Source organism: Vulpes vulpes, chromosome 3 (genome assembly GCF_048418805.1).
Source record: "Vulpes vulpes isolate BD-2025 chromosome 3, VulVul3, whole genome shotgun sequence".
Classification (NCBI taxonomy): Eukaryota; Metazoa; Chordata; class Mammalia; order Carnivora; family Canidae; genus Vulpes; species Vulpes vulpes.
The window spans coordinates 39,615,903-39,624,900 of record NC_132782.1 but is presented as its reverse complement, the minus strand read 5'-3'; positions in this window follow the sequence as shown (position 1 = coordinate 39,624,900).

The following is an 8,998-nucleotide window of genomic DNA, read 5'->3' as shown; positions in this document are numbered from 1 at the left end:
CTATTCAGTGGTGATGGGTTTTAATGCTTCTCCCCTTTTTGGTTTTACGTTCCGAGAACCAATTAGCTACCAACTATAGGAAAATCATGCCTTTTGTAAATTGAATTTTCTTTTTTGAATCTGTATTAGGAACTAGAAAACAGCAAGTACAGTTGATCGTTGTTCTTCATGAGAGTCACCACCAACAGAATTAATACTGAACCATTGCTTGTAGGAGAAATATAGGGCTATTGTTCTGCAAGCTTCTGGTCACATTTTTATCAACTAATCAGTGCATAAGCTTGTTTCAGATGGCTTTGTGTTTTGTTGATTTACTAACATTGAACTCATGGTCAACAGCCCTTAACTTCACACCTGACTAAAGCGTCCCTAATACATGTTATTTTCCCCATGAAGCATGTTCCTGTTAGGAACATTAGCCCTTCAGCACTACATCTGAGGACCATTTTAAACGGAAATCGGGCAGTGTGGGGGGCTCAGCGGTTTAGCGCTGCCTTCAGCCCAGGGCCTGATCCTGGAAACCTGGGATCGAGTCCCACATCGGGCTCCCTGCTTCTCCCTCTGCCTGTGTCTCTGTCTCTGTGTGTGTGTGTGTGTGTGTCTGTTTCTCATGAATAAATAAATAGAATCTTTAAAAAATAGGGAAATCACCAAAGAAAGAACAAAAATGCAAAAAAAACTTGGCACTAACTAGAGCAAAAGATACTCATTTACAATATGAGAGCTGAAGAAACTTGTTCAATCTCAAGTGGGAATATACTGAGCAACTCAAAATTTTCACTCCACAGGCGACCGTGAAAGCACCAGGAAAGTTTTAAAGTACTATAGGCAAGTGTTAAAGTCCAAATACAGAATCCATGAATAATGAGGCTCAGGTGTACTTAACTATATTACAAAGCTATGACATCTACCTGCCTAGTCTATAGATGATGAATGTTCCTGTATTTCCATTTTATTTTCATTTTTTGTACTTAACTATATTACAAAGCTATGACATCTACCTGCCTAGTCTACACGATGAATCATGTTCCTGTATTTCCATTTTATTTTCATTTTTTTTTAAGATTCTAAGTAATCTCTCTACCCAACATGTTCAAACCTACAACCCCAAGATTAAGAGTCACATACTACTAACTGAGCCAGCCGGGTGCCCCTCCGTGACTTTTTAAAATATTATTAAAGTCTTTTTTTTTTTTTAAGATTTATTTATTTTAGAGATGGTATGAGGGGAATAGGAGGTACAGAGGGAGAGAATCTCAAGCAGTCTCCTGCTGAGCATGGAGCCTGACTCGAGTCTCGATCTCACAACCCTGAGATCATGACCTGAGCCAAAATCAAGAATTTGAAGCCTGACTGAGCCACCCACGTGCCCCCCTCCAAAACATTCTAAATGTCCACTGTCTAAAAGTGAATACTTAGTTCCTAGTTGTAGTAGACAGTTTGCTTTGTTTCAGCAGCATTTCTGTTCTCTTTAATCATTCAGTGATAACTGAGCACTTGCTGTGTCTCAGAATTTTATTAGGAATAGCCCTGAATTTAAAAATTACAGTTCTGCCCCCTTGGACCATCAAATGATGTGATACGTGCTCTGGTAGAGACGTCAGGTGTGCTGGATCTCTCTCCCTCTTCATCTTTCTTCCACTTTCTTCCCCATGAAGCTGATGGATGGACCACAGCAGGGAGCTCATTGTCTCCTGGCTTTTAAGTGGGTTTGGCCAAAGAGTGTCCTGGTCAGAGATAGATGGTCAGGGTGTCTGTTCTTTTGGTGGCTCTGTCATCACTTCTTCCAAACTTCCTTTCACTAATTTCCTTTGATTTGCCATCCCCTGTGCTTTTCCCTTCTGGCGAAGGGGTAGTATCGGCTCTGTTGCCACTAACCTGGAGCTGCTGAAACTACTGTGCTTCCTGTTGTGGCTCCCTGCACCCATGGTTTTGTACAATATCTGATCAGAGTATCTTAATTTAAGGACCATCTGCTTCCTGTTGGAGCCAAGACCACTAAACCAGAGAGGAATTCCTAGAGAATACTCCAGTGAGTTTACCTCTGACAGGTCCTTGTTACCTATTATCAGGAAGGATCTCACAACCTTACAGAGTACATCCTAATAGTTTTGATAACCCAAATCCTATTCTAGTAGATAGCTACACAAATATCTGTGCAAATACACAAAGAAATGAATTTGTCTTGGCCAAGCTCTTAAGCCAGTGTCTGCAGCATTTCGTTGTGAGTTTATGAGTAGGTCTAAATGCATTTAGTCTACTTTTCCGGCCTACCCCAGGGACCCTTTGAAACTTAAATAAGTCACATGGCTTTTCCATCCAAACAGACTTTCAACCTGAGAAAGGACATCTTTTCTTAGATCTATAGTTTTAGGATTGTCCAGATGCTTGTAATCTCTATTCTCAGCCTGGCAATAGAGAGGCCATGAGGGCTAAGTTTCTCTGGAACCAGATCACTACCCTTTGGTCTCATTTCATTTTAAGTGAATGCCAAGGTCTGTTTAACTTTTTTGCACCAAGGACCCTTTTTCAGAACAATGCTTTTAAGTGCAGAAAATGAAATGTATGGAGTTACAGAGAAAACCAAACATATTGAAGCATAAGTCATCAAAATATATAAATGTGTGATACAGTAATAAATGTGTTCATTTAACGACATCCAGCAGGAAGTTTAATAACTGCTCTGACATCAAAGTAGCATAAACAAGATACTGAGATCTCTGCAACAACTGTGTTATGAAGATACCTGATTTCTATTATTGACAAAGTCAAAGTTGCAGCCTGATACAGCTCCGGATTGTTGCATTTATAATCAAAAGAAAGACTAAATTCCACTTACAGTTTAGAAAAAAGAATTCTTATTCCCACCCAAGTTCCCATATCCTCCGAATTCTACCCTTAAATCTCTTAGAGGTCTGTGGACTCCAGGTTAAGAACCCCAGACCTAGCTAACCAGTATTGGCGGCAGTATTTCAAATAGGACTACAACTATTAGATCATATTCAAAGGCCAGTGATACTTAATTTAGCATAATTTGGTATTTAATATTCTTCACATCTCATGTCTACTTCATTAACACACACGTAGCAAATTATATGTGTTGTGTGAGGTTTTATTTAAAATAGATTATACATCGGGGTGCCCAGCTGGCTCAGTCGGCAGGGTATGTGACTTTTGATTTTGCGCTTCTGGGTTCGATGCCTACATTGGGTGTAGAGATTACTTAAAAAAAAAAAAAAGTAAAATATTAAAAAAAAATTCAAGATTTTTTGTAGGAATTTTATAAATGGAGGAAGCAAGGTACAATCTTATCCATACTGAGGTAATATTTCAGTTGTTCAATAAACATTTGTGGGCCATTTGTTGTGCAATCACTGAACTCAAGGAGCTAGTTTAGTGAGGGAGAGACAAGTACTTACGCAAACAAGTACTTGAGCAGAGTGTAGTGTGATGTCAAGAGTATCAGTGACACCCTTCCGGGACCACATAAATGTATACCCAGCCCAGAGAGGATCAGGAGAAGCTTGAAGTGTGCCTTGGCAGTAGGTAAAGGATAGAAGAAGGCTATTTGTGGCCAGTAGGAGCTAGGAGGCTCCCTAGATGCACCGGGCCTGACGTGCTACCACAGGGGCTGCGTGCTGCTGGCCCACACTGACCTGATGAAGAAGCTGCTCAAATCTTCACCCCTGGAGGAGTGACCGTGCTGGAGCCTCCCACTGCCCTGCTGACCACAGGCAGTCAGGGTCATGCCCAGAGTGCATTCCGCTGAGGTAGAAGGCCTGGGAACGATGCCTGACCACAGCCACGTGGGCATGTGTACTCCCACTCTAGAAAGAACCGTCCAGTAAAGATCCTTGCAGACCCAAAAGAGAGAGGAGTCTGGAGAAGGAAGAGATACAGGCCACAGGTCATGGTTTGCTTAGAATCCTTTCCTTGTGGAAATACGCATTCTCCTCTGTTGTACTCCGCATCCTGTTCTGGAGTGACTGGCCAAGGAAGACCCAACCCAGGCCAACCCCGGTCCTCTCCATTCCTCAGGATCCTCAGTTTGAAGGACCGTGGGTTGCCAATGGCTATGTGGCTTTCACATGGACTGAGCCTGTCTAGAAGAAACAAAACACATGAAAAAAAGCAGGACTAGGAAAGATGGGCGTCAATGCCCTCTTTGAACTCCTAGATCTAGCCCTGTCTAAAGCTGTCTGAGATCCCTCAGACTCTTCAGTTATGTGAACAAATTCCTCATTTTGGCTTAAGCTACTTTGAGTGAGGCTTCTGTCACTTGGAACTGAAAGATGATGACTTCCATAGGACAGTAAGTATGAACAATGACACCGACTCCCTTTGGGGGGGGATTGACTCAAAGCAGGGAAGTGACACAATCAAATTTGCATCGTGGACAACACTGACCACTGGAAATGGGCCGATGAGGGCCACGTGCAGAGAGGAGAATGATGTGGCTTTTGGAGTGACCATCACCTTCTCTGAATATTTCTAATAATCCTCGGATTTGCATGTTCTAACCACAACTCCCCTCTTGTTTCAAAATAAAATTTTTTCTTATTGTAGAAAACTCAGAAAGTACTTAAGAGCAGAAATAAGGAAACAGAACACCACACCCACCCTCCAGGCACAATCACTGTTAAAACTCATGGGCATCTTTCTACACCCCCACGTGTGTGACGTGTGTCTGCATGTTCACCAAAATCGGAAAAGGCATTAAGCAAATGAGATCGTACCCCAGGTACCATGCACTTCAGATACGCAAAAGTCAATGATCGAAAAGGAGAACGAACATGTGTGAAACCACAGACTCACCGCTTTCCCAGAAGAACAAACCATTGATCAGCTTATGATTTTGAATTGTATTCCTGTTGGGCAACTTCAAACATCGAAATGCAAACTTCCGTCACCCTTAGACTAAGTGTATGCCAAATGCACGCCGCAGACGAGGATTTCCACGCTGCAGCGTGTTTGGTGATCAGTGTAAGGGGATCAGAAGATGCCATTATTGAGGCCCCTGGCTGGCTCAGTGGGTAAGGCGTCTGCCTTGGGCTCGGGTCATGATGTCAGGGTCCTGGGTCGGAGCTCCGTGTTGGACCGACTCCCTGCTCAGCGGGGAACCTGCTTCTCCCTCCCCCTGCCCCTGCTTGTGCTCGCTCTTGCTCTCTCTCAAATACATAAAAATCTCAAAAAAAAAAAAATCTCATTATGAAGTTTCCCATATCTTTAAATATATACCCTTCCCTCTTATGCTTATGATTTAGTAAATTAATCTAAAACTGAGGAAAAGCAACGTGTGTGGACACAGTGGTCTGCATTTTTAGAGTCTATTCAATACCCGTCAGACTTCACAACTGTAAAGAGCTCTTGGCGCCACACAAAGTAAGACAGGTCACCTCTCTGTCCCTACTCTTCAGCTGCATATAGTCTGCACGATTTACAGAATTGAAAAGTCTTATTCTTAGTAACTTTTTCTTTTTTCTCACCGAACTTTAATAAAAGGACGCCCAGAGTTTTCCACTTCTCAAATTCCTAGGCACCGTCTCCTACCTTACCTTCCATCCTGCCCACCACTTGGTCTCTTTTCAAAGGTCTGGTCAAGAATTTAAAACACATTTAAATACATTTAAAACAGCATATGCAGGGAGTCTGAAGATGTCTAGGATTCCCCTCAGTTTCCAACCAAAGGGACTTATTAAATATCAGTACTAGGGGGGAATATGGAATGTTTGTTTTAAAGGTTCCATCAATGCCAAGCCACAGTTATGAAGAGTTTCCCTATAGCGGCCGAACTAACCCCTGGGAAATAAACTCCGATTTTCAGCCCCATTGCCCCCTCTTGTTCTTCATTCTGCTCTAATCCAGATTGAGAGGAGTGTGGCGGTCAGTGGGGTCAGGAGGACTGCCACGTAGACTCCCTTTTCAGGGGGCCTTTCCCATTTCCTGCAACACTCGGGAGGGAGGTCATCTGAAGAGCCTTAGAACTGGAAGACCTGATCCACCATCCCTTCTTCTCTTCACTCAGCCAACACTTCCTGACGCCCTCCTGAGACCCAAACAATGGAACTACAACATCAGGAACATGGAGTCTCTGCCCCACAGGCAGCTCAGAGTCCAGGGAAGAGGCAAGCAGCCAGCCTCCGCCACGCAGGAACAGAGAAGGTGCAGGAGATCCCATTGTCCCCAAAGAGCTACCAGTCTCTGCCACTGGAAAGTTCTGGCCTGAGTGGGGTACTACAAAGCCAAACCCTATGTGCCATAAAGACAAAGCACTGATGCTGCGGGACTTTGGGAGAGAGAACCGGAAAGTGAGGTTGGAGAGGCAAAAAGAGAGGCCGAAGAGATAGCGTTTATCCAACCAGCAAGGATTTATAGGGCCATCACTCATTCCCTGTTTCTTTTTTACCATCAACAGATGTTTTCCAAAACTGAGAACATTGCCCTCCAAGAGTTTACAAATCCAAGTGAAAAATAACCATTAAATATTGGGATAGAAAGGAAAGGAACAGGGACACCTGGGGGGCTCAGTGGTTGAGCATCTGCCCTTGACTCAGCACGTGATCCCAGGGTCTTGGGATCGAGTCCCACATCCAGCTCCCTGCAGGGAGCCTGCTTCTCCCTGGGCCTATGTCTCTGCCTCTCTCTCTGTGTCTCTCATGAATAAATAAATAAAATCTTAAAAAAAAAAGAAAAAAGAAAAAAAGGAACAAAAGGATAAATCTTTGGGCCTTCCAGCACTGAGCCATAACATCTGGGACAATATCAAATAAACATTCCATTTCTCAAGTATCTTGCACTTATCAGAGCTAAAGTTAAACCTGCCTAAAATAAAATCCACCAGGATGCTCATTTTGTTTACCCTGCCCCCACCCACCACATTACAAAGAGGAAGCAACCCAAGACATTGTTCTAGGCTGCTGAGAACAATTCCATTTCCTTCCTGTGAGATGCTTTTTTTTTTCTTAATAAGACATGCAATTATGAGATTTTTTTTTCTAAAACTTAATCCCTCTTACAGCAACTTAAGATCCCCTGCAGATGAAGGCAGCCAAGAACTGTACATTTAGAGAAGGTGGTTTGCTTTAATGTTGTATGTGACCAACTTCCTGTTGCCTTTTAATGTCCTGCTAGAGCAGTTCAAATGGAAAATTAATCCAGAAATGTATACACACATTTTAAAATAAAATTTTAGAATACAGAATAATACACCCAGAGAAAAATGTTCAACTCGTAAATGCATGGCTCAGTCAGTTATCACAAAGGGAACGTGCCCACGTGACATGAGTCAGACCAAGAAGTAGAACACCAGCACCTAGAAGCCCCCTGTGCGCATCCCAAGCACCTGCCTCTCCCCACTGTGCTCCCTTTTGATGCCATGAATTAGTTTTGCCTCTTTTTAACTTCATGTAAATGGCTTCATCATACGTAGACTTCTGCGTTGGACCTTTCAACGGAGTACTTAAGAGTAGAGATCTATATTGTGTGTAGGGGCAATACCTTCATTTTGTCCACACCCATAAAAAACCACATCCTGGATGGGAGAGAGAATGACACGGATGGTGTGAGGTTTTCCTCAGACTGGGACTCCAAGTGCAACTTCATTTCCTCATCGCCCAGCCTGACTTTGGAAAAGTGTAGCGGCCATTATCCACTGAGGGTGGATTCCTGGCTAGAATAATAATTTCCTGAGAACTTGCTAACTGTTGTAGCTCAATCCCTATTAAGAAGTTTTCTGGAAGTGCCTGGGTGGCTCAGTTGGTTAAGCGGCCTACTCTTGGTTTCGGCTCAGGTCGGGATCGCAGGGTGGTGGGATCGAGCCTGTCAGGCTCCACGCTCAGCAAGGAGTCTGCTTGAGGATTCTCTCCCTCTCCCTCTGCCCTTCCCCTCGCTCGTGCTCTTTCTCTCTCTCAAATAAATATTTAAAAAAACAAAAAACCTTTCTGTCACTGTGAATTCAACTAGTATTTGCTGAGCACCTCCTACGGACAAATCCTTGGGCTGTGTGAGTGGTGCAGGGAAAACAGTCCCAGCCATGAAGCTCACACTTTTAAAAAGAAGGAGCAGTAAGACCAGGATGCAATGACTGTCATTCAGGGGCATAATCAGATTAGAAATGATAAGACACATACAAGATGCTTTGAGAATTTTAATATTAGAGGAAATTGCACTTATTCAAGGGATCGGAAAAAGGTTTGGGGAAGGCGTCTGAGCCTTGGAGGATTAGTGGGATCAGTAGGATGATCTGTGAAGTATTCCAGGCCCAGGCTATATCCTGAGTAAAAACAAACAAACCAAGTAAGTAAGTATAAAACGAGGACAGACAATGGGGCACTTTATGGAAAATATTAAGTGTCCTGATTGTCTCAATCATAGGGAATATTGGGGATTAAGTCCAGAAAACCAAGTGGGAATCATATTGTAGGAAACTTGTTTTTAAGACTTTATTTTTGTAAATTAATTAATTAATTAAAAATAATAATAAAAGACTTTATTTTTAAGTAAACTATTTAAAAGCAAGAAAACTCTTTAAGATTTTATTTTTAAGCAAACAAGACTTTATTTTTAAGCCAACTCTATACCCAACATGGCAATTGAACTTTCAACCCTGAGATCAAGAGTCACATGCTCTACCAACTGAGCCAGCCAGGAAACCTTAAATGTCAAGGTAGAGGAAGCATTTATTCCAGTGTCTTCTCCCACTGGTTTCTGCCCTTTAGCCTCCAAATGTGCTCAGACCCTCCCTTTCCAACAACTAACTTCTGTACAATTTACTTTTCTCTCGAGTATCTCTATCCCTCCTTTCACTCCTTGTCCTTTTTAACAGTTCTTATTCTTCACTCCAGTTTAACCCACTGCAAAGCTGGTTTCTATACCCAACATTCTTATGAAATTACTGCTGCTGAGATCTCTGTATCTCTCAGAGTTCCTGGTGGCAAAGAATTAAAGCCAACTTTGGCTAGAAGACACAGAAATAGGATTTATGGGGGAGGATGCAAAT